Raw genomic sequence first — 24754 nt, 5'->3', positions numbered from 1 at the left:
GAAATTCTTGTTATCCAGACCTTAAGCCCCCAGTTCTTGTATCTGCAGTGTGTGGCCTTCAGCCGAGTTTTTATGTAAATTTTGTTACTTAGGCCTCAACCGTGTCTATTCCTCAAGGCAATTTTAATAACTTGTATTCGGGCCATTAGCCGTATTGTTTTTGAATGATTTTATGGGCATGTGTGATTAAGTGATTTAGGAAAATAAAGTTTGTATTTTTGTGCAACTGACAGTAACAGATTTTGGCCCCTTTCCACAACTATGACTTGAGCCGCTCGGTCCTGCGAAATCAGCTTTAAGACTTATTTAACAGTGGTAAGTCCAGGATGAAATATTGACAATATTATGAAAAGGATATAATGCGAGTCAGCAAGTGGTGGAGGCTTTGAGTCGCAGACAAGCATGACTTGTATGTTGTGGTCTTCAGTCCTCAGACAGGTTTGATGCAGCTCTCCACGCTACTCTATCCTGTGCAAGCTTCTTCATCTCCCAGTACATACTGCAGCCTACATCCTTCTTAATCTGCTTAGTGTACTCATCTCATGGTCTCCCTCCACGATTTTTACCGTCCACGCTGCCCTCCAGTACTAAATTGGTGCACCCTTGATGCCTCAGAACATGTCCTACCAACCGATTAGTGCCACAAACTCCTCTTCTCCCCAATTCTATTCAATACCTCCTCATTAGTTATGTGATCTACCCATCTAATCTTCAGCATTCTTCTGTAGCACCACAATTCGAAAGCTTCTATTCTCTTCTTGTCTAAACTATTTATATTCCATGTTTCACATCCATATATGGCTAAACTCCATACAAATACTTTCAGAAACGACTTCCTAACACTTGAATCAATACTCGATGTTCTTCAGAAACGCTTTCATTGCCATTTCCAGTCTACATTTTATATCCTCTCTACCTCGACCATCATCAGTTATTTTGCTCCACAAATAGCAAAACTCCTTTACTACTTTAAGTGTATCATTTCCTAATCTAATTCCCTCAGCATCACCTGATTTAATTCGATTACTTTCCATTATCCTTGTTTTGTTTTTGTTGATGTTCATCTTATACCCTCCTTTGAAGACACTGTGAATTCCGTTCAACTGCTCTTCCAAGTCCTTTGCTGTTTCTGACAGAATTACAATGTCATCGGCGAACCTCAAAGTTTTTATTTCTTCTCCATGGATTTTAATACCTACTCCGAACTTTTCTTTTGTTTCCTTTACTGCTTGCTCAATATACAGATTGAATAGCATCGGGAGAGGCTACAACCCTGTCTCACTCCTTTTCCAACCACTGCTTTCCTTTCATGTCCCTCGACTCATAACTGCCACCTGGTTTCTGTACAAATTGTAAATAGCCATTCCCTCCCTGTATTTTACCCTTGCCACCTTCAGAATTTGACTTGTATAGAAACCATTTTTTCGTATCACCCGTAAGCAAGTTTATATTTCACCGCCACCTCAAACAGTGTTGACAACTTTTAACAGCCAGAAAAATCTGTGTTTCCGTTAAATTAGAACGTATTTAGGTTAAGGAAGGTTCTTTTGGATAACTTTCTCTAATCTTCAACGTTTTTTACGTTTTACTAACTTTATTTATTCTGTCACAAAAAGTCCGCTTCAAAATAAATATTTACTGAGATGCATCAAACAGTGCCCATCGCCCATATACGTATCAGTTTCTCGCTCAACTGAGATCTTCTGCAGCAGCTGACAATTTGTGGAGCCCTGCTCCATCAGGCATTATTGGTCAAGCATGGAGATGGTAAGATGTTGGTGAGCTATGTAGTAATCAAAGATATTAATTTAGAAACTGCACGCTACAGTCGCAGGTTCGAATCCTGCCTCGGGCATGGATGTGTGTGATGTCCTTAGGTTAGTTAGGTTTAAGTAGTTCTAAGTTCTAGGGGACTGATGACCTCAGATGTTAAGTCCCATAGTGTTCAGAGCCATTTGAACCATTTTTAGAAACAGCAGATAATTCCTGACCTTGGCGCCGATTCGCTCTCCCGCCGTGCCAGTCTCGCTACTAAAGCTCTCTGAACGGTATTGGACTAGTTTGTCCTGGGGCTGAGGTACGAACACGTTCCGTGCAAAACACTGGACGCCCAAATAGTGATGTACTCAGTAGCGTGGTGTCAGTTTTGCTTTAAACTCTCACTTTTCTCGTAATCTGTGCTTCGGTCCTCACGGCATTTAATATTACAACAGATAGTCCGTTTATAGTTCGAATTCTGTAAATTCGAAAGATGGCTAAAGACTTTTCACAATACTACCCATATTACCGACGTAGTTCACAGCCTCTACTTAGCCTAACAAATCTGATAATTGCTCAGTACACTGTCTTAGCGTATTCACGTCATACTTCGGTTTAGTGATTACTGGTTCTTTCACGTACTTTCGATGTTTATATTTATGTGTTCTTCTGCATCGTTTCACTGCCGCATTTTTAGCTACTGAATGCTCATTCTTGCTGCCTTCTCCCTTGCAATCTTTTCCACATGGTTTCCTCTTCTTCCATAATGTCTTCATAATCCGTGTCCTCCTTTAAAACTTAGTATTTCGCAGCAGAGAACGCTGCAACAATAGGTTTCTGGAAACTTCTGTACTCTGTTCGTTTCGGTATAACCAAACAACTTCCCCCAACTCATTACTGTCATTTCTCCTCTATATAAACCCTTCTTGCTATCATCACAAGAAATTGACTCCTTTTCTTCGAAATTATCATTGTTTTTTCACCAATTAAAAGACGCTCCCTATCGAACCAACATTACTCTACTAACTCCTAGCATCGACTGACCCCTTTCATTTCTCAGTTCCTCCGTAACAAAACTTTTGCTCAGAGAAGACTTTTCCCACCAGAGCAAAGAATTCTTGTGATTGTAGTGATGTCCTTATTTGTTCATCAACTGAGTAATGTTCTGCACGATTAATTACATCAAGAAAAGTAGCCTTTCATCTAATTTCCGCACATTGAAACATGGCACATAGTAGATTCATTCGGAGTGCAGTATTCGGTAGAAGTCACGATATTCTTGTATATCCATTATCTATGTTATCGTCTTTCTTCTCTTTGGTGACTAGAAGCGACGTCTGAGACAAGATGGTGACTGAAAGTGACGACTGATACAAGACGGGGGGCTGATCAGGGTCAAGTAACTCATAAGTCGGTGGAAACACTGGATGAGAATTCCACGGACGCAGAAAATTGAGTGATAACTTTGCGTAAAGTGAAAAAGGGTCATCGTGGGGCACTTTAAGATACTTGAAGTCTGTTATATTCACTTAACGTCTTTTTAGTCCAGCCATCTGGCACTGACAATCTTTGAAGTCGTGTTCACTCAACTCCGTCATACAGAACGGTTTTTTCATCCGAGATTTGGCAATCACATGTGTCCAGTCTTCAGGAACCATAGGTATAAACGAAGACGTGGTAAGAAGCTACGGCTAATTTCTAGTGTATTTCTGTAAAATAACTACTACGAATAAACTACATACGTACGGAAACAACGCATCAATTTTTTGTATATAGACTGAAGCAGCGAGGGAAAATTCATACATAAACCTTGAATCGAACTCGGGTCTCCCGCTTGCTAGGCAGGTGCGTTAGCTACTAAACCAACTTGCCACAGCGGTTAGCACAACTTCACGGATTACCCTTACACGCCTCCTTCTTCGTTCCAAATTGTGACTGCCGCCCCAGTCTAAAATATAACTGTACGAAATCAGTGAAGTCTCTGAAATTGTGACATTTCATTGGTAAGTACCTGCACCTGGATTTGCCGGCTGTATCCCCCATTTATGTTCGATGTTGAGGCATTACTGCAGAACATAGAGAGCCTCGGCCATTCTGTTCGTGTGTAAGGGGGAATTTAAAGTAGACTGAGGCATCAGTGAGATATCAGATCGAGGAGGGAGGGATGCCAGGTTAATCCGTGCAGCTGTGTGAACCATTGTCCCACTGTGGCTTGGTGGCTAACGCACCTGCGTAGTAAGTCGGAGATCCAAATTCGGTTCCCGGTCTTCGTACAGATTTTCACTTGCCGCTTCAGTCTATATACTTAAAATCATACCTGTATGGGACCAGCTGGACTGTGCCGCAGACGGAGGAACTCCTGCTCCCTCCCCCCTCCCTCCCCACTGCTAACAACTGAAGCTCCCCTCGCTGCATTTCTACACTGAAGAGCTAATATCGTGAAGGGCGTCCGCGAGCACGCAGAATTGCTGCAACTCGATGTGGCATGTACTCGACTAAAGTCTCAGGTAGTGCTGGAGGGAAGTGACACCATGACACCATGAGGCTGTCGGCTGTCACGTGCTACTGTCGTAAGCGTCTGTGGAAAATGGTTGAACAATGCTGAAACTCCAGAATGAGGTTTTCACTCTGCAGCGGAGTATACGCTGATATTAAACTTCCTGGCAGATTAAAACTGTGTGCCGGGTCGAGACTCGAACTCGGGACCTTTGCCTTTCGCGAACAAGTGCTCTTCCGTCTGAGCTACCCAATCTCGACTCACGCCCCGTCCTCACAGCCTTATTTCCGCCAGTACCTCGTCTCCTACTTTCCAGATTAGATTAGTACTTGTTCCATAGATCATGAATACTACACTTATGTGGAACGTGTCAGGTTAATAAAAGGTATCTATACAAGATATTACATTAGACAAAATATTACATGACACTCAATAATTTTTTTTTATGTTGGGAAATTACCCACTTACTATATCCAAAAATTCATCTAATGAGTAGAAGGAGTTGCCATTAAGAAATTCTTTTTATTTCCTTTTAAATGCTATATGGATATATGTCATACTTTTGATGCTATTAGGTAAGTGATCAAAGACTTTTGTGACAGCATAATTTACCCCCTTCTGAGCCAAAGTTAGATTTAACCTTGATTAGTGAAGATCATCTTTTCTCCTAGTGTTGTAGCCATGTACACTGCTATCACTTTTGAATTCGTTCGAATTGTTAATAACAAATTTTATACGAGAATATATATATATATATATATATATATATATATATATATATATATATATATATATATATATATATATATATTGTGAGGCTACAGTGAAGATTTCTAGCTCTTTAAATAAGTGTCTGCTGGATGATCTTGGATGAGCTCCAGCAATTATTCTGATTACACGCTTTTGTGCAATGAACACTCTTTTACTCAATGATGAGTTACCCCAGAATATGACGCCATACGAAAGCAGAGAATGAAAATAGGCGTGGTAAGCTAATTTACTCAGATGTATATCGCCAAAATTTGCAATGACCCTAATAGCATAAGTAGCTGAACTCAAACGTTTCAGCAGATCCTCAGTGTGTTTTTTCCAGTTCAACCCCTCGTCAATGCATACACCTAGAAATTTTGAATATTCTACCTTAGCTGCCGATTTATTTGTGGGGTCATTCCATTTACTGTGTGGAACTGTATATACTGTGTTTTGTCAAAGTTTAATGAGAGCCCATTTGCAGAGAACCACTTAATGACTTTCTGAAAAACATCATTTACAATTTCAAAGTTAATTCTAGTCTGTTCGGTGTGACAGCTATACTTGTATCATCGGCAAAAAGCACCAGCTTTGGATCTTCGTGAATATAGAATGGCAAGTCATTAATATATATTAAGAACAGCAGAGGACCCAAGACCGAACCTTGCAGCACCCCATTCTTGATTGTTCCCCAGTTTGAGAAATCACCAGTTTTTTGCATATTATGTGAACTGTTTATTTCAACTTTCTGCACTCTTCCAGTTAGGTATGATTTAAACCATTTGAGCACCGTCCCATTCATACCACAATACTTGACCTTATCTAGAAGTATTCCATGATTTACACAACCAAAAGCCTTTGATAGATCACAAAAAATTCCAACGGATGACTTCCGGTTACTCAGAGCATTTAATATTTCATTAGTGAAAGTATATATAGCATTTTCCGTTGAAAACCCTTTCTGGAAACCAAACTGACATTTTGTTAAAACTTTATTTTTACAAAGGTGTGAAGCTACTCTACTTCACAGAAGCTCTCCTGCGAACCCCGCAGAACTAGCACTCTTGGAAGAAAGGAAGTTTGGAAGGTAGGAGACGAGATACTGACGGAAGTAAAGCCGTGAGGACGGGGCGTGAGTCGTGCTTGGGTAGCTCAGATGGTGGAGCACTTTCCCGCGAAAGGCAAGGTCCGGAGTAGGAGTCTCGGTCCGGCGCACAGTTTTAATCTGCCGGGAACTTTCATATTAGCGGACACTCCGCTGCAGAGTGACAACCTGATTCACGTAGACTGGTTGATTGCAGACTATCAACTGGTATCCGTCTATCCACCGCACGGGCGTCACTGCCAATGATGGAGAACCAGCTTTCACCAGAAAATGCAACAAGAATTTATCTTGCCCTCGAATGAGCTCTCTCTTGACACCACTGAAGTCCCTAATGGCGGTGGGTCACGCTACGGGGAATCTGGCTCAGAGCTGTTTTTGAAGTAACCGATTTGTAACAGTTCGTTGTGTCACTGTGGTACCAGCTGCTACTCCAATGCTGCTGCAGATACAGTAAGATGTGCCGGAGTCATACACCGAACATTATGGCCTTCCCCCTTGGTTGTGCATCGTGTCCGTCCATATTCCCGTCTCCTAGCGACCGTACCTTCTCGTGGACACCGCTGTAAGCAATCATGCACGGTGGCTACAATCCTGCCAAGCCTTTCTGCAACGGTGCAGCTCTATGACACGTCCTTCTTCAAACTCAGTAATGTCTTGATTGGTGCCTTTGTCGCCTGAAAAGCATTCTTGACTAACTTCGGTTCACCATGTCCAGTCTCGAAGGTAAAAAACGCTCATGGCTGTTACAGCGTGTATTTAAAGCAATCGTGGTTTGCATTCCCGTAGTGCAGCTATGGGGTGCCTGATGCAAAATTAAAATAGACATCGTCTTTCAGATGTAGAAACACGCCTGTCATCTTTCGTCTATGTCCCACAACTCCGTCATGGAGTTAGAATTTTTTCCGTCAGTGGATTTGTAGGAAAATATATGTACGAGAAAATAGAGAACCTAAAACTTTATTTTATATATACACTCCTGGACATTGAAATAAGAACACCGTGAATTCATCGTCCCAGGAAGGGGAAACTTTATTGACACATTCCTGGGGTCAGATACATCACATGATCACACTGATAGAACCACAGGCACATAGACACAGGCAACAGAGCATGCACAATGTCGGCACTAGTACAGTGTATATCCACCTTTCGCAACAGTGCAGGCTGCTATTCTCCCATGGAGACGAACGTAGAGATGCTGGATGTAGTCCTGTGGAACGGCTTGCCATGCCATTTCCACCTGGCGCCTCAGTTGGACCAGCGTTCGTGCTGGACGTGCAGACCGCGTGAGACGACGCTTCATCCAGTCCCAAACATGCTCAATGGGGGACAGATCCGGAGATCTTGCTGGCCAGGGTAGTTGACTTACACCTTCTAGAGCACGTTGGGTGGCACGGGATACATGCGGACGTGCATTGTCCTGTTGGAACAGCAAGTTCCCTTGCCGGTCTAGGAATGGTAGAACGATGGGTTCGATGACGGTTTGGATGTACCGTGCACTATTCAGTGTCCCCTCGACGATCACCAGTGGTGTACGGCCAGTGTAGGAGATCGCTCCCCACACCATGATGCCGGGTGTTGGCCCTGTGTGCCTCGGTCGTATGCAGTCCTGATTGTGGCGCTCACCTGCACGGCGCCAAACACGCATACGACCATCATTGGCACCAAGGCAGAAGCGACTCTCATCGCTGAAGACGACACGTCTCCATTCGTCCCTCCATTCACGCCTGTCGTGACACCACTGGAGGCGGGCTGCACGATGTTGGGGCGTGAGCGGAAGACGGCCTAACGGTGTGCGGGACCGTAGCCCAGCTTCATGGAGACGGTTGCGAATGGTCCTCGCCGATACCCCAGGAGCAACCGTGTCCCTAATTTGCTGGGAAGTGGCGGTGCGGTCCCCTACGGCACTGCGTAGGATCCTACGGTCTTGGCGTGCATCCGTGCGTCGCTGCGGTCCGGTCCTAGGTCGACGGGCACGTGCACCTTCCGCCGACCACTGGCGACAACATCGATGTACTGTGGAGACCTCACGCCCCACGTGTTGAGCAATTCGGCGGTACGTCCACCCGGCCTCCCGCATGCCCACTATACGCCCTCGCTCAAAGTCCGTCAACTGCACATACGGTTCACGTCCACGCTGTCGCGGCATGCTACCAGTGTTAAAGACTGCGATGGAGCTCCGTATGCCACGGCAAACTGGCTGACACTGACGGCGGCGGTGCACAAATGCTGCGCAGCTAGCGCCATTCGACGGCCAACACCGCGGTTCCTGGTGTGTCCGCTGTGCGGTGCGTGTGATCATTGCTTGTACAGCCCTCTCGCAGTGTCCGGAGCAAGTATGGTTGGTCTGACACATCGGTGTCAATGTGTTCTTTTTTCCATTTCCAGGAGTGTATATATATCCCCGAACATGTTGACAATACGCTCTCTATTGAAGGAGGGGATGAGGTTGTGGATAAAGTGACAGAGAAGTTGCGTCAACGATACGACGATAGTCTTTCGTCTATCTCCCCGAACATGTTGACAATACGCTCTCTATTGAAGGAGAGGATGAGGTTGTGGATAAACTGACAGAGAAGTTGCGTCAACGATACGACGAAAGTCTTTCGTCTCCTCCGGAATGAACTGATGTCTTTGTGTCAGACGCAAGTTACGGAGTATTTTATTCCACAGGAATTTAGCTGAAGATCGTACATGTTGCTAACAGTTTGAGGAAGTGATACTGAAACACTTTTGAAACTCCTGATTTTTCATACTAGTTTCCTGGCAGATGGTAAAGAGGATAAATCTAGATTCTCACCATGAGTCAGTAGTCAACAGCTGCCACGTTACAGAAACTCGCTGAATCTTAATGAACTGTGAACATCCGTGGCTAGCAATAAACTACCGATGTCATGCTCACACGGGTACTGAGACAGGTGATCTAGCTTTGAGCTGTGTACGTAATTTAAGATAATACGCTTGAATGCCTCTCTCGTGGAACCCCGATGGAAACGTTCTTATCGCACGCTATTAGCACGTTTCTTGACGGCAGTAAGTTATCATCTCTTTCCCTGCCGTCTTAATGCAGCTCAACGGTGCTGTAACAAATGATCTGTTTCCTGATACTACAGTTTGTGTTAATACCACTGTTACTTTAAGAGCTTGTCCTTCAGGATATTGTGGGTAGAATTTAAAAGATACTTTGTACGTAAAGGTGAGATGTAGCGAGTTTTGTCATTTACAAAAGTAACAGTACAACACATAGAGCAAGAAGCACTTATGTTCCATATCAATGATCGCACCTAGTCTCATTTAGAGGTGCAAAAAGCAAGTTACTGTAATAGTGGAAACAAAAGATGGACACGACAAATAATCTACAATCTACAGCTTTGCTAACACTTCTGGTATGGATGTATATCATTCGTAATTGTTTGTAGACGTTCTTATTACCATACACTGCGCAGTCTTCCAGTTAAGTTGGACAACACGGGGCATTAAATCTGATAAATAATCAGTAGTATTAAACTGTGTGCATAAATGTCACACTATTTAGACAAAAGATCGGAGCTGAAAATTTGAGCGATCTTCGACGTTGAAGCGGTACCAAATCTGTTACAAACGGTTAACGAATTTCCTCCAGTCCTTATTGTTAATGTAGCTGATATTCGTACAACACGAGCGTGAAATGGGAGCTGATACATTCCAAAACATTGCATACAATATTCCGTAAGATTCCGTAATATTCTCCAGTAATATAACTACGTTTCTAGCACGTATAGCTTAACAACAAGAAAACTTGTAGTTACATATGAAATTAATGTTTTACACCTTTTTTGTCACAATATTTCAAATCGATCCTCTCGTTCGTTCATCAAACCTCCCACACATTGGGTATCTGCTTAGACGAAACCGACTTCCAGTGAAAATTTAATCAATATTACTGAAATATAAAGTGTTAAATAGCCGTATGTTGTATACCAACATACTTGCTTTTCCATTAAAAACTAGTGTTTATAACAAAACCTAGGGATTATTTTGTTTCGTAAATTTTTAGCTTCAAATCGTTTTCTAAAATTCACTCTGTAAATAAGGGACCTGTTATCACGCCTGGCCGCGATTGACATCTATCTTAAGCTCAACACTCATCTCTTCTTTCAATATTTGAAACACCTACATGTGTAGCAAGCGTGACGACTGTGTGCCAGGGGTAAGAGGCTACCTACACATTCTAAGGTGCTCTATGTACCATGCGTTTGTTGTCATACCTTTTGTAAATTGCTCTGAAACTACTGTTCTAACTAAGCAATTGAATTTTTTGATCACAGGATGATCTGAGGATGGTACTGTGTACGGAAACCGGTGGCCAGGAGATAAATTAAATAAATTTACACTTTAGACACGAACAGATTCTTCTTCAGTACTATATTGGTCGCTGTTCCACCGACAATATATCGTGAATAAGTATTATAAAAAGAGTTCAGTAAATTCGAATTTTTATTTCATAGCTCCATCAAAATATTTTTGTTTGTGGCCGACGAAAAGTATTTCTCTTGCTGTAGGCCTTGATAACAATTCTTCTCTCAAAGAGAAAAATTGTTCTTTTCTTTTGTGTAACGGTTTGGTTCAAATGGCTCTGAGCACTATGGGACTTAACATCTGAGGTCATCAGTCCCCTATAACTTAGAACTACTTAAACCTAACTAACCTAAGGACATCACACACATCCATGCCCGAGGCAGGATTCGAAGCTGCGACCGTAGGGGTCGCGCAGTTCCAGACTGAAGCGCCTAGAACGACTCGGCCACAGTGGCAGGCTTGTAACGGTTTCACTGAATGCAAAATTAAGACGCACTAACCGCACATTGGAATAGTTCTTTTGCCCACAGTCAAACTATAATCAAAATTAAAGATTTACCTATTAAAATAATAGGAATCCATCCTCAACTGTATTTCCATGCTCGAGTCAATTAGTCGTTCTTACATTTATATAAATTTTGTACGCAAATTTTATGTTCTTTCTTTTACAAACGAATGACGAAATATCAGCCTTTAATTTCTCGCGACGATGGGGTTCTTAGGGAGGGACTACTCGCTTTAATTCGTGTGTTAACCGATTACGTGAAACGATAGAAAACCTAAATGTTCTTAGCCGGACGGGGATCTGAACAGCTGAACTCCAGGACACGCACCCAATCGACAGCGGTAAGCACGGTGACTGGGATACAAGGACGGAAACGGACCTCCAACAGCCGTGGGATTTGCAAACATTCCTGTAGTACAGAGTAGCGCAAATAATTGTGTCCAGGAGGAGTGGATACGATTGAACGTGAATGTATGCGTATATTCACACGAACAGGATGGAGCAGGTGCCCATACAGCCCGCCGAACCTTCGATCATACTGTATTTACACAATCTTCGCGCCTGATAGAGTTGTTAGCAGAGGTCAGCCTGGTCGCTGCCCTAGCTGGCCACCGAGGTCACCTGATCTGTCAGTCTGCGATTACTTTGTGTGGGAAGCCCTCAACTTAAGACGTATCGTAACAACCCTCACAGTCCTCAAGAACTGCAGCAAAACATTTCAGATGAGACTGCTGCAATTCCAGCAGCCCAGACTCGATCCGCCTTCAACATCTTTCTGACCTGGGTCACAAAAGTGCCAAGAACTGATTGGTGGTCACCTACTGTAGTCGGCTTAGTAGAGTATATCTGATGTGTTTCTTTGTACCCTGGGAATCTGTTCTCCGTACCAATTTTAATTCTCCCACCCCGTATAAGGAGCAATCAAAAGCTTTCTGTTTGAGGGCGTTGCTGCAGTGTATATGCAACGTAGCGTGGCTCCGGTGCTGGTATTTAAGCACCGACATATAGGCAAGGTATTAGTGTGGCACATTTGTTTCCGACACGTGTGCGGTAGATGCGGAAACGTGAACAATGGCGATGCTGTGGCCAAATGCATCCAAACAGGACTGGCGTATTGATATTCTTTTCTTGGCTGCAGAAGAACAAAAACCGACAGACATCGATCGGAGATTGAAAAATGCATGTGGGCGACCGTGTCCGTCGAAAACCATCGTTGTGGAACGATGCGCTAGTGGATGCTGCTGCTTTATGGTAGCGCTCGTTCCCATATCGTAAACATCGAAACGCAGAAGTTACCGCTACTCAAATGAGCGCACGCAGGCACCCGCCCTATTGACCTGATCTCTCGCCATGCGACTATCACGTCTTCTCTCCCTTAAAAATGGAAAATGCTCTCAAAGAGTCGACGACTCCTGACAGACGTGGATGAACAGCAGGCGATTACGGACGCCTTCTTTCAGCGGGACAGTGTGTTTCACCAAACAGTATTCTCCATCTTGGTGGGTCGGTGGGATGCATGTCTCAATGAACACGATGATGTGCCTGATTGGTATACCGATTCTGGGTTGTATGGCCTTCGAAGTTTTATATCGCCCCATATACTTTAGCTGCCTTTGCTACGCTGGGGCGCTGGGCGCTATGCAATCGGATGTTAGGCACATACCCGAAAATCGTACTATTGACACTCTCCTTTAACCTCTAGGCGCCGGCCGTTGTGGCGTCTGGAACCGCACTACCGCTACGGTCGCAGGTTCGAATCCTGCCTCGGACATGGATGTGTGTGATGTCCTTAGGCTAGTTAGGTTTAGCTAGTTCTAGGGGATTGATGGCCTCAGATGTTAAGTCCCATAGTGGTCAGAGCCATTATTATCCTCTAGGCATAAATAGGTTATTATTAGGAATATTCCCAAATATATCTGAATCGACGCAACGTTTCATCCGCAAAGTAATTATTACTGCTGCGTATCCATGGAGTGCGTATCCGTGCAGACATCTGTGCATGTAGCGTCTTGCTATACCGCTCATAAGAATTAGAAGATCACTGTTTTGAAACCACATTGCGGTGCGTAAGTAAGAAATTTGGCTCTGTAACGGTGCAAATATGTGGTGACCTGCGAAGTCACCTTTGGGCTCGGCCATGCTTAGCTATTGACCCATGCAAATAAAAACAGAATAAATAGATAAAAAAATGAGACAGCTCTGAAGTTCATGTGAGCTAGTTCACGATGACACAGTGACACCAAATTTCACTACAATTTTGCCTAACCCCACCGTGGACTTGTCACATGATGGGAAGATCCTCGTAACTCTTTTCACTCATTTCTTTTGACACCTCTGCGATGGATGTTATAACCCAGCGTCCAGCGTTGAAATCAATCGGTTTTCTTATGGTTTTCCCTGGAAAACGTTTCACACACAACGCCTCTCTGGATCGACCAGAAAAGACCTCGGAGTGAGGCACAACGGTTGTCAATGAAATCACCCGTTACTCTTGGGCGTTAATTCCCAAATATTTCTCGGTCGAAACCGACAGATTTCAGTGTACTCGGCAACAGGAAGACGTTCTTGGCATCCCTTGACAGTGCTGACACCCTCAGACGTTCAACCATTCTTCAACGACACTGCGCGGCTGGATCCGCACTGGACGTCATCGCATCACTTTAAGAGTGCAACACGACTACAATTTTTGCTCCAATGTACGGGTTGGAATCACAACAGGCCGTTCAGTCCTTTTACATGAAATCTGAATGTGATCCGTAATAGCACAGTGTTCTTTCTTTCCATCCACCTGTAGCGGGATCACGGAGGAGTGCAACACTAACACATGCGTGAATAGAACAGCAAAGGGTCCTTCTAAGACCACCAGCAAGAGGTCTTGTGACGATCTTTCGATCGCGTGACACGGACGCGGTGGCGTTGGGCAGAACTGCGGTGAAATTTGGTGCCAAAATGACATCATTAACCTACCTTGCGGCTCACATCAAGTTCTAAGCTGTGGCCTTTTTTCGCATCTGTCGACACGCTGCTGTTTGAAGCGCCGCCGAGACAGAAGGTGACGTCGCTGGTATCCATGCTTCGGCGCCGTTCCAGAAGAAGGTTGTGGTCACCTTTTAGTGAAATTTCGGTTTCATCCTTTAAAATCGGAGACAGTTTCGGGGTTTCGATGTAGTGATCCTATAAAATGAGAAAGAGAAAATACAGAAAATATTATATATTCCGTGACTATAAGGCAATTTACTACAGTTTTACTTAAAAATTTCATATATCCACATATATATAGCGCAACGGCTTTGCCGCAGTGGATACACCGGTTCCTGTCAGATCACCGAACTTAAGCGCTGTCGGGCGTGGCCGGTTCTTGGATGGGTGACCATGCGCTGTTGCCATTTTTCGGGGTGCACTCAGCCTCGTGATGCCAAATGAGGAGCTACTCGACTGAATAGTAGCGGCTCCGGTCAAAGAAAACCATCACAACGACCGGGAGCGCGGTGTGAAAGTGGCCTGAAGACGGACTCTGACACACACACACACACACACACACACACACACACACACACAACTCCATTAACAGTCAAAGTAGAACATTGTATATTTTTAAAAACTACACAGAATTTTATAGATGTAGTACGTAAAGTGGCCATCAATGCCTTACGTGCAATGAAAAGCAGTTGCTAGAGAAATTTACCAGCTCGTGTTTGGGGGCACCGCATTGCGGCGTATCATGACGACTGGCTACTGGATATACCCAACTGAGGCAGCGTGAATAGAGAGTTTGCGTTGTAGGGGCAGGGAAAGTTTGAGACTCAGTTTCGTGTCGTGTGTATCGCGAAGTAAAGTTAAAGGTAGTCATCGCCTCAAATAGGCAACAACTAATCATGAGATCAGAGCGTTTGATGAACATTTTGCCACAAAAAAAAAGGTATAGTCTCGTTCAGCAACCTATGGTGCTAAAATGTCAGTCACCACTTACGCAAGGTGAAGCGTATCTAATAAAAAGTTGTTATTGTTTTATTACCAAATTTACGAAGATACCTTCAACCTCTAAGAAACTCTTGTATCACAAAATATAAATGGAACATCAGTGATAGAAGAACATGTATTAGCTGTAACTCACAAACAGGATGCCTAACAAGTAACATCTGTTTCAGATTTTTTTTCTGTGAAGCAGACAGTGTATTAGGAAGCTGAGACTTCCTTTTCTGTGTACTCACTTTTTTCAACCACTCGATGGATTAGGAGGTACTAGTTTTCATTCCTGCGGAATGTCTGATTTAACATAAAAATAATGTTATTCACGAATGGTGGTGTCCGCAGTTAATGTAACAACGCTCTCCTAACTACCTGATTAATTTTATTTCATAATGTTATATTTTTCAGGTGGATGTACCAGAAAATGGTGTACACGTTATTTGTGGACAAAAGGACCTCCCGCTTGTCACGTCGAGAAGTATTTTATTCTACACAAATCGAACCTGCGAGTCTATTTTCACGAAGTCTGAAATCATATACGTACATTACCACTTTTTACGTCGGAGTCGTTACAGTATTTTTGCCGTCAACGAGCCTTCGAGCTATGGTGATCCTCAGTAACAGCCATTGTCTGTACATGAAAAGGATGTGTGATGATTAAGAATTTAAAAAACGCTAATTTAGTGAAGTAGAAAATTAATTGTGTCTCGATGAGTATAATATTCCTAACAATATCGTGCCGTAGCATTTGTAACGTGTGTTACCTCATGTAAACCTGCTTTGATGCGTTGCATATTATTACCAAAGTTGAGACATTTCTCTCACTTTTATCTGCTAGGAAGAAAAGATGCGCCACAAAGACTATGGACCGTGTTTCACAGTAGGTTTACGTGTCAGTGGTCCATTGCCGAAGGGGAGAGCTGTCACAACAACAATAATCATATAAGCTGAATGATTAGAGCACAGCGTCTTTATGAGTATGGGTCTCATGTGGAAGACCTTCGTTATTTACTGGATCTAAATTTCCCCATTGCAACAGCTGTATGCGTTCTGTATACCGTCCATGGCATTGTGAAATATTCTTTATTTGCAGCTACAACGTTTTGATCTTCCTTAATTCTACAGTAGTTTTCACTTCCTCCTTAGTTAACAGATGTGATTTGGTTTAATACGGGTGGTAGTGTTAAAAGTAACAAATAAATTTTGAGCTGTACTCCAGTGTGTGTTAATTTGTCTGATGGGCCCTTACTACTAAGCAGCCTGTGCCCAAGTATTTGTAGCTATATATGAAAATCGCTGGTGAACCATAACTGAGCCAGGCCACAAATCGTGTGTAACCTTTTGATACTGTACATTACTTCACCACAGACATGTACCTTCAGCAAGACAACGCAACTTCACATATATCTTAATTGCCGCCTAGAGGTTCCATGACATGTCCTTGTTGAACATGACTCTACGTAAGCGGCCACCGAACACAAGTGACTTTTCCTTTTGGACGTGCTTTCTTAACAAGGGTGATGGGCAAAGCTAAGCTAAGCAGGTTACAGCGTAGTGAAAGGACCCATCCAGCATCAGACACAATCCATTCCGTGATAAACTTCCAATATTTTCTGCCTACAGCGAAATTATTACGAGAATGCTACACTAGAGGAAGAGGAAGCATTAGAGGATGCTGAACTGGTATTTCTTTATGCAAATGAGACGATAATGAAATGATCATGGGTGACGCGGTAGTAAGGGAAGGAATTGAAGAAACAGTTACCAGAGAGGAGATAGACTAATTAAATTTCAGCTAGCAATAGAGAAAATGCTGTCCAAAAATCACAGGATGAACAAAAGGGCTAGGGACATGGTAAGACTGCAGCTGAATTACATAATATTAGACAGAGATTTAGAAATCAGAACTGGATAATAAAGGGTACCCCGGAGCAGATACAGACTCGCATCACAAATTAATAATTATGGAGAGTGGGCTGAAGTTTAAAAGACTCTTCCCGAAATACCAAAGAGCAGAGAAGTGGGATACTGAAATACTGAGGAATGATGAGATGCGTTTGAATCCCTCCGATTCTATAGATACTGTGGTAATGAATACTACAGTAGGCAGTTCAGTTGAAGAGGAATAGACATCTCTAGAAAGGGCAGTACCAGAAGTTAGAAAGACAAACAAGGGTACAAGAAAGGCAATTGCGAAGAAACTTTCGACAACAGGAAAGATATTTTAACTGGTCAACGAAAGAAGCAAATATTAGAATTCATACAGAAATATAAGCCACTTAAGAATGAAATAATTAGGAAGTGCAGGGAGGCCAAGACAAAATTTCGGAGATGATGTGAAGATATACAAAGACGAAATTGTCAGGAAGACCGAACCAGCATATAGAAAAGTCGAAACAGTTTTTAATGAAATTAAAACCATGAACATCATCGTTATGAGTTCAATGGCAATTCCTGCGTTTACAGGATAGGTATAGGAAGGCCTGTACGAGGGGAATAACTTGTCTGTTGACGTTGTTGAGGAGCAATGTGTAGTGAATATGTAAGGCATAGGGTAGTCACTATTAGGGACTGAATTTAATAGAGCTCCGTAAGTGTTGTGAAGTTATACATGAAATTCTTTCGGAATTTCTGAAATCATAGGCAGAAGTGACGTCCCACAGAGTATTTAAATAGGTGTGTAGAATCTATGAGACGTGAGGAAAATATCATTCACAAAATCTCCAAGATACCAAGGGCAGATATACGCGAGACTTATCGAAAAATCCGCTTAACGGCTCATACGTTAATGTTACGGAGAAGGATAGTAGGCAAAAGAATGGAAAATGAAACTAAGGATCTATTAGACAACGATCTGTTTGGCTTTCCGAAATGGAAGTGCCCCAGAGAGGCTGTTCTGACATTGTGACATTCATTCATCGATCTGAAAAAGCTTCGAAATTCTGATAGAAGTGGGATTAAGCCATAGAGAAAGACAGGTATTACACAGACAGGTATTACACAGTATTGGTAGGTACCTTGAGGGAACATTACGAAGGAAAGACGTGGAACGCTGTGCTCACATTGAGTGTACGATCAGGGATGCAACCTTGCAGTTGTCATTACTATTCTGTCTGTTCATCGAAGAAGCGATGCCGGAAATTAAAGACTCAAGAGTCGGAGTAGGCAAAGTAAAATTCTGGGAGAAAGTATATCAATGTTAAGATCTGCTGATGACATTGCTATTCTCATTGAAAATCTGAAAACTGGGCCCACATAAGTGGAGCTTATGTTACTTATTTTTAAATATGCAAAAGACGGGCTAAACATTCTAATGACGATGGTAGTAAGCTAGACGCATTTACTTTCTACGCGTTCCTTATGTGAAATTCGGTGGTAGCGGCTGTCGTAAGAACTTTGCTGGTGCCGTGGCCTCCAAAACATTTGCACTCTACTACAGATTAGCAAAGGCGCTTCGTCACTGTGGCAGTGCTACACAGCGCCCTAGAGAAGTAGGGGGGGGGGGGGGGGGAGTGAGCCGCTGCAGAATGGTACATAAAGGCCAGTGACCTACGGCAACTCAGTGCAGTAAGGATCCCTCACCAGAGCGGTTCGAGTTGGTAAGTCTGCTAACTACTAACTGTGTCTTTTATTGCTCTGTCGTCACGCTTTTACATTGTCATTTTTCCTATCTCCAAAGGGTCTTCTCCTCAAAGTAACGAAATGGACTTTTTAACATACCAAATGTCGTATTGTTAACTGTACCATAAGTAAATGTAACGAATAAATCGCATTTGCAAGACAACATAGTTTGTGTTTTTGTCTCTATATTTCAAAATTTTTAGCCCCTACCTCAGAAAGTTCAGCGTCAGTTTTCAACTTTTCTTTTCGTGTGTGTTAGCTGCTGTTCTGCACGACTTCTGATACAGTCACCCAGAAACCTATGATCAGTAGCATATCCTTTTTAAGACGTATTCTCTCTTCTTTCTCTATGGTATGAGCGTGATGTGACTGGCTTCAGTTATGACATATTATCGCTGTAGTGAAAGGACACGGCAAGCTTGCAAGCTACATTTCTGTACATTAAAACGGCCAACCGCTGCCCTAGGGCGCCAGTTATTAAGACATACCTGGATATTGCTGCAATTTCACTAATATTTCCTAACATTTAAATGCGCCATATAAAACAAAATAAAAAAAAGAAACTTCAGGAAACCAAGTGACATAACTCGCTTTCAAAAAATGGTTCAAATGGCTCTGAGCACTATGGGACTCAACTGCCGAGGTCATTAGTCCCCTAGAACTTAGAACTAGTTAAACCTAACTAACCTAAGGACATCACAAACATCCATGCCCGAGGCAGGATTCGAACCTGCGACCGTAGCGGTCTTGCGGTTCCAGACTGCAGCGCCTTTAACCGCACGGCCACTTCGGCCGGCTAACTCGCTTTCGTCCATACATGATGACAAGTAGTAAAACATTCAGATTTAACGTCTGTATGTGAATTGCCATTACTGTGTGCTGTTATATCAGTCGCTCGATAAGATTCAATGCTAGAAACCTCAAATTAATTATCGGTTCCTTTTACTGACCCGAATCACAGATGTAATAGTTGCTGAAACGTTCAAGGAAAATTTTAGCCTCATTTCAAATTGGTATGTAACTCACACACCTATAGTACATGAGGACGTCAATCTATCCTCAATATGTTGCAAAAAATAAATGTCTTAATAAATGTCATAAGACATGTCTAAGCCAGGCTTAAAACATCGTCCGGTATTGCAGTTAATGTTTTCTCCTAAATTTCTTTTGATGAATTAGTTAAAACACGCAAATCCACATAATAATAGCTATTTAAATATGCTGGTAAATCTTTACTTGACGCCTTCGTAAGAGACAATCTCCATCCTCTCCAAAGTAACTATGTAAGCAGCTGTAACTTTAATTGAGGGAAATAGTACTGACGGCAGTTGAGGCTTTCGTTTCACGTTTCAATTAAAACAATATTAGACAGATCTGATCTGATCATCATTTTTTTTTTTTTTTTTTTTTGTCATCAGTCTACTTACTGGTTTGATGCGGCTCGCCACGAATTCCTTTCCTGTGCTAACCTCTTCATCTCAGAAGAGCAATTGCAACCTACGTCCTCAATTATTTGATTCACGTATTCCAATCTCTGTCTTCCTCTACAGTTTTTGCCCTCTACAGCTCCCTCTCGTACCATGGAAGTCAATCCCTCATGTCTTAGCAGATGTCCTATCATCCTGTCCCTTCTCCTTATCAGTGTTTTCCACATATTCCTTTCCTCTCCGATTCTGCGTAGAACCTCCTCATTCCTTACTTTATCAGTCCACCTAATTTTCAACATTCGTCTATAGCACCACATCTCAAATGCTTCGATTCTCTTCTGTTCCAACTTTCCCACAGTCCATGTTTCACTACCATACAATGCTGTACTCCAGAAGTACATCCTCAGAAATTTCTTCCTCAAATTAAGGCCGGTATTTGATATTAGCAGACTTCTCTTGGCCAGAAATGCCTTTTTGCGCCATAGCGAGTCTGCTTTTGATGTCCTCCTTGCTCCGTCCGTCATTGGTTATTTTACTGCCTAGGTAGCAGAATTCCTTAACTTCATTGACTTCGTTAATGACTGATGTTAAGTTTCTCGCTGTTCTCATTTCTACTACTTCTCATTACCTTCGTCTTTCTCCGATTTACTCTCAAACCATACTGTGTACTCATTAGGCTGTTCATTCCGTTCAGCAGATCATTTAATTCTTCTTCACTTTCACTCAGGATAGCAATGTCATCAGCGAATCGTATCATTGATATCCTTTCACCTTGTATTTTAAATCCACTCCTGAACCTTTCTTTTATTCCCATCATTGCTTCCTCGATGTACACATTGAAGAGTGGGGGCGAAAGGCTACAGCCTTGTCTTACACCCTTCTTAATACGAGCACTTCGTTCTTGATCGTCCACTCTTATTATTCCCTCTTGGTTGTTGTACATATTGTATATGACCCGTCTCTCCCTATAGCTTATCCCTACTTTTTTCAGAATCTCGAACAGCTTGCACCATTTTATATTGTCGAACGCTTTTTCCAGGTCGAAAAATCCTATGAATGTGTCTTGATTTTTCTGTAGCCTTACTTCCATTATTAGCCGTAACGTCAGAATTGCCTCTCTCGTCCCTTTACTTTTCCTAAAGCCAAACTGATCGTCACCTAGCTCATTCTCAATTTTCCTTTCCATTCTTCTGTATAGTACTCTTGTAAGCAGCTTCGATGCATGAGCTGTTAAGCTGATTGTGCGATAATTCTCGCACTTTTCAGCTCTTGCCGTCTTCGGAATTGTGTGGATGATGCTTTTCCGAAAGTCAGATGGTATATCGCCAGACTCATATATTCTACATACCAACGTGAATAGTCGTTTTGTTGCCATTTCCCCCAATCATTTTAGAAATTCTGATGGAATGTTATCTGTCCCTTCTGCCTTATTTGACCGTAAGTCCTCCAAAGTTCTTTTAAATTCCGATTCTAATGCTGGATCCCCTATCTCTTCTAAATCGACTCCTGTTTCTTCTTCTATCACATCAGACAAATCTTCACCCTCATAGAGGCTTTCAATGTATTCTTTCCACCTATCTGCTCTCTCCTCTGCATTTAACAGTGGAATTCCCGTTGCACTCTTAATGTTACCACCGTTGCTTTTAATGTCACCAAAGGTTGTTTTGACTTTCCTGTATGCTGACTCTGTCCTTCCGACAATCATATCTTTTTCGATGTCTTCACATTTTTCATGCAGCCATTACGTCTTAGCTTCCTGCACTTCCTATTTATTTCATTCCTCAGTGACTTGTATTTCTGTATTCCTGATTTTCCCGGAACGTGTTTGTACTTCCTCCTTTCATCAATCAACTGAAGTATATCTTCTGTTACTCATGGTTTCTTCGCAGCTACCTTCTTTGTACCTATGTTTTCCTTCCCAACTTCTGTGATGGTCCTTTTCAGAGATGTCCATTCCTCTTCAACTGTACTGCCTACTGCGCTATTCCTTATTGCTGTATCTATAGCGTTAGAGAACTTCAAACGTAGCTCGTCATTCCTTAGTACTTCCGTATCCCACTTCTTTGTGTATTGATTCTTCCTGACTAATGTCTTGAATTTCAGCCTACTCTTCATCACTACTATATTGTGATCTGAGTCTATATCTGCTCCTGGGTACGCCTTACAATCCAGTATCTGATTTCGGAATCTGTGTCTGACCATGATGTAATCTAATTGAAATCTTCCCGTATCTCCCGGCCGTTCCCAAGTATACCTCCTCCTCTTGTGATTCTTGAACAGGGTATTCGCCATTACTAGCTGAAACTTGTTACAGAACTCAATTAGTCTTTCTAATCTTTCATTCCGTGTCCCAAGCCCATATTCTCCTGTAACGTTTTCTTCTACTCCTTCCCCTACAACTGCATTCCAGTCGCTCATGACTATTAGATTTTCGTCCCCCTTTACATACTGCATTACCCTTTCAATATGCTCATACACTTTCTGTATCTGTTCATCTTCAGCTTACGACGTCGGCATGTATACCTGAACTATCGTTGTCGGTGTTGGTCTGCTGTCGATTCTGATTAGAACAACCCGGTCACTGAACTGTTCACAGTAACACACCCTCCGCCCTACCTTCCTATTCATAACGAATCCTACACCTGTTATACCATTTTTTGCTGCTGTTGATATTACCCGATACTCATCTGACCAGAAATCCTTGTGTTCCTTCCACTTCACTCCACTGACCCCTACTATATCTAGATTGAGCCTTTGCATTTCCTTTTTCAGATTTTCTAGATTCTCTACCACGTTCAAGCTTCTGACATTCCACGCCCCGACTCGTTGAACGTTATCCTTTCGTGAATTATTCAATCTTTTTCTCATGGTAACCTCCCCCTTGGCAGTTCCCTCCCGGAGATCCGAATGGGGGACTATTCCGGAATCTTTAGCCAAGGGAGAGATCATCATGACACTTCTTCAATTACAGGCCACATGTCCTGTGGATAAACGTTACTTGTCTTTAATGCAGTGGTTTCCATTGCCTTCTGCATCCTCATGTCGTTGATCATTGCTGATTCTTCCGTCTTTAGGGGCAATTTCCCACCCCTAGGACAAGAGAGTGCCGTGAACCTCTAACCGCTCCTCCGCCCTCTTTGACAAGGCCGTTGGCAGAATGAGGCTGACTTCTTATGCCGGAAGTCTTCGGCCGCCAAATCTGATTATTTATCAAAATTTAGGCAGTGGCGGGGATCGAACCCGGGACCGAAGACGCTACCCCTAGACCACGGGTACGTGGGCTTACTGATCATCTTTAGTACAGGAAATAGGTCGGAACACTGTTGCAGCATTAACGAAAAAACACAAAATCCCCAGGCTTGATTATGTTTAACAGAAACTCAATGTTTTTAATGGTATCCACAACGAAATCGTTAAGTAACATCTGCAAGAAAATCCAAAGAGATTCTGGCTGTATGTTAAATACACCATCGACAAGGCACCATCAGTACCTTCACAGCGTAATAGCAATGGTAAAGCAGAGTTACTAAGCAGTGTTTACGGAATTCATTCTCAAAATGAAGATGCAGTAAATATTCCTGAATTAGAATCATGAGTAACATACAAGTAGAACCCTCGGGGTAGTAAAACAATTTAAGGTACCATACAGAAAAGTCTCCTCACCAGATTTCATACCAATTAGATACTTTTTGGAGCACGCTGATGAAATAGCTCAATTTTTAACAATCATGTACAACCACTCGCTCGAGGAAACGTCCGTACTTAAAGAACTGAAACTTGCAAGGGTCACACCAATACACAAGACGAATTATAGACCCATATCACTGACATAGAATTACACAAACATATTGCAAGACATACCGTGTTCTCAATTACGAAATACCTCGAATAAAACGATATGTAGGTGCATATGCAGCAAGGATGCAGGAAATATCAATCTTGTTTTTATATACACAAAGTCGTGTGTGTTATTGACGAAGCATTTCCATAATCTTCGTAAACGATGTAGAAATAAAGTGATTGTTTGCAGATGAGGTCGTCACTTTCCGTCTGGCTAAGTCATTAGAAGATCAAAACCAACCGCAAAATGATTGACACTAGATGTCTTTAAGATGTGAAAGTGGCAATTGACTCAACATATTAAAAAAAGTGTTTGGGCCACCCCATCAGTACTTATGGAATCAGTCCGATTTCCTTTACACGGTAACTCACACACATTTAATGGCTGTAATTTCATTAAGTACCCATGGAATACAGTTGCGAACAACTTAAATTCGAACAAATACATAGGAAATGTGATGGGGAAGACAAATCAAAGGCTACGTTTGACGGACAAGACGCTTAGCAGACGCGACAACTATACTAGCTAGCTACACTATAGTTCTCCGTCCTCTTCTGGAGTATTGCTGTGTCCTATAGGTTCTGTATCTGATAGGAATGACGGACGACTACGAAAAGTTTCAAGAAACGGTAGCTAGTTTCTGTTAGCATGAAATCGAGAAGACAGTGTCACAGATACGATATGCGATTTCGGGTAACAATCATGAAAACAAAGGCGTTCTTCTTTGCGGTGATATCTTTTCAAAACTTACCTTCACCGACTTTCTGTTTAGGACGCGAGAATATTTTGTTGACTTCCCCATAAATAGGGAGAAATGACCATAGTAGTTACATACGAGAAATCAGATATCGCACAGTGCCTATTTTTCCAGCCGGCCGTACGAGAGCGGAATGCATGTGAAATAAGCTAAAAATGTTCCTACCGACTCTCTTCCAAGCACTTA

This window comes from Schistocerca nitens, chromosome 9 (assembly GCF_023898315.1).
Source record: "Schistocerca nitens isolate TAMUIC-IGC-003100 chromosome 9, iqSchNite1.1, whole genome shotgun sequence".
Taxonomy (NCBI): Eukaryota; Metazoa; Arthropoda; class Insecta; order Orthoptera; family Acrididae; genus Schistocerca; species Schistocerca nitens.
This window is presented reverse-complemented; position numbering follows the sequence as displayed.